Source organism: Lathyrus oleraceus, chromosome 1 (assembly GCF_024323335.1).
Source record: "Lathyrus oleraceus cultivar Zhongwan6 chromosome 1, CAAS_Psat_ZW6_1.0, whole genome shotgun sequence".
Lineage (NCBI taxonomy): Eukaryota > Viridiplantae > Streptophyta > Magnoliopsida > Fabales > Fabaceae > Lathyrus > Lathyrus oleraceus.
In genome coordinates this window covers 150142910-150145100 of record NC_066579.1, presented here as the reverse complement: position 1 = coordinate 150145100, position 2191 = coordinate 150142910, and the positions used below count along the sequence as shown (strand labels likewise).

General features: G+C 32.1%; 1 long non-coding RNA gene across 1 annotated transcript; it reads left to right on the top strand.

Moving 5' to 3' along the window:
- The first annotated feature begins 398 nt into the window (after nt 1-398).
- LOC127123191 (uncharacterized) lies at nt 399-1800 on the top strand. Its single transcript, XR_007803574.1, has 2 exons — nt 399-854; nt 1488-1800. It is a non-coding gene; the product is annotated as an uncharacterized LOC127123191 (long non-coding RNA).
- The last annotated feature ends 391 nt before the right edge of the window (nt 1801-2191 follow it).

Here is a 2191-nt window from a genome sequence, read left to right as displayed (position 1 = left end):
TTATTTCTAAAAAAAGATCTAATTAAATTATAAAATATTTTCAAATATTAAAATCTAAAATTATTCTAAATTAAATTAAAAAATCTAAAATAATTCCAAATCACCTTATAATTATAATTAATCTACAATTATTCCTAAAAAAAGAAATCAAATTAAATTCTAAAATATTTTCTAATTAACATTCTAAAAAAAATCAGTATGGGCCTAAAAACAACCAACCAATCGAAATATACAACAAATAATAATAAAATAAAATAAAATAAACAGGGGTCACCCATTCGAAAATGGGGTGCTAAAATAAACAAAAGCTCAATTGGGCCTGGACTGGAGGCCCACCGCTGGAAAACAAGTTTCTCCCAATGAGGGAGCCCTTTTCGCCTAAAGCCAGCAGAAAAGCGCTTAAGCGCTTCATTTGTTAAAAACAACTCTCTCTCTCTCTTCCTCTCAGAGCAAACACAAGCTCTGCAAACTTCTAAACACCTCTGACTTCAACCTACCGGAGAAGATGGCGGTTGCCGGCCAACGGCGGTGGCGCCACCTTCTTCTCCGGCGAACCACCACTCAAAACCTAAATCTCAAATACCAACTCCCCTTTATTCACGCTCGCGGTTGCGGATCCTGCCACAAAATCAACAAAATCCCAACCACAAACCCAAATCGGAAACCCTAAAACAGAAAACCCAATTCACACAAAACGAAATTAAACCCAAGATCTACGGAGTCTCAAGAAATTACCAAAGGAAAAAGGATCAACGAGAAGAGCTCTATATTAAGACGAAATTAAAAGGGAAAGAAGAAACGCAAGACTACCTACACGGAGAGATTTTGGCGTGGTTCCGGCGACAAACTCAAAGGTAATGTAATTATCTTCTGATTCCTTTAGAGTTGCCTCCTACTCCTCCTTTGCTTTAGATTCAGCTTATAGCTCAACCTTGCTCAAACTCTGGTGATAAGTTTGAGCGGTTGATGAAAAAAATGAGCTTTAGGTTTTTTTCGAAATATATTGTTACTTTATATTCTGGGTTCTGAAAAAGAATTGCTCGGTTGTTGCTGTTATCTTTCTAGGATTTTCCTTAGAAATTTTGCTCTGTGTGTTTATTGTTGTGTTCTAGGTTTTCTTTTTGAGAAAATCTCTTACTGTGTTGTCTCTTTGGAGTTAACAGAGAAAAAAACTTTGAAATTTTCTTCTGGATTTTTATCAAAACGTCCTCTCCTTTTTACTGTTAATTTGTTGTTGTTATATATGTGATGAATGCTGAGGTTCTGAGATAACTTGTTAAGTTATCCTTTTTCCAGATTTTGGGGGACAATTACCTTATGGATTTAAGGTTGTTGATGTGGATATTGCAAAGTGTTCTTGAGTGTTCTCCTTGGTTTACCGTGTAACCAAATAATCTGTTTATTTTATGGTTTATTTTCCAGTTTGTTTTAAGTGCTTATTTTGATAAGCAGTTTTTTTAACTTTGAATTTGTTTTTGCATTTGCAGGTGAATTGATTTTGAAATTATTGAAAAGGGGCACTGGCTTTTTGAGTTGGGGCACTACACGAAGGGACCATTGGCTTTGGAGAAAGTCTCTGAAGACTACTTCAAACCATTAGAGTCCATTCAATTATTTTCAGAATTTTAGATTATTTTTTTAACCTGTAAATTAATCAAATGCTCCTTTGGATTTTTGTGTAAATTTGGATTATTTGGAGTTTTTTTAATATGTAAATTTAATTTGAAACTTCCTTTTTTTTTTGGAGAACTATGTAACTACTTTTTTGGGATTATTAGCAAGATCTTTTTATAATTTTAATTTAAGCTCTATTAGAGTAACTTGTAACATTTGGACTTAATTGAAATATGATTTGGAATATTACTTGGAACATTATTTGGAACATGATTTGTGCAATTAGTCTTTTTTTATAAAAAAAAATTCTAAACCTTGCCTTAACAATCTAATAGTATTAATCAAAAGAAAATTTACTATAATTTAAATTGAAAATGGATTGGGCTCAACAATGCAATTTAATGGACTTTTAATTTGATTGATTTTAACACATTAATATTATAAAAAATAAAATGTGCCAAAAATTCCTAAGATAAAACAGGTCACAAAAATGTTGCACTTTCAAACTTTGATCCTAAAAACCAATTAAATACTCGTGCATGTGATATCTTAATCTTAAACCAACATACTCACTTAG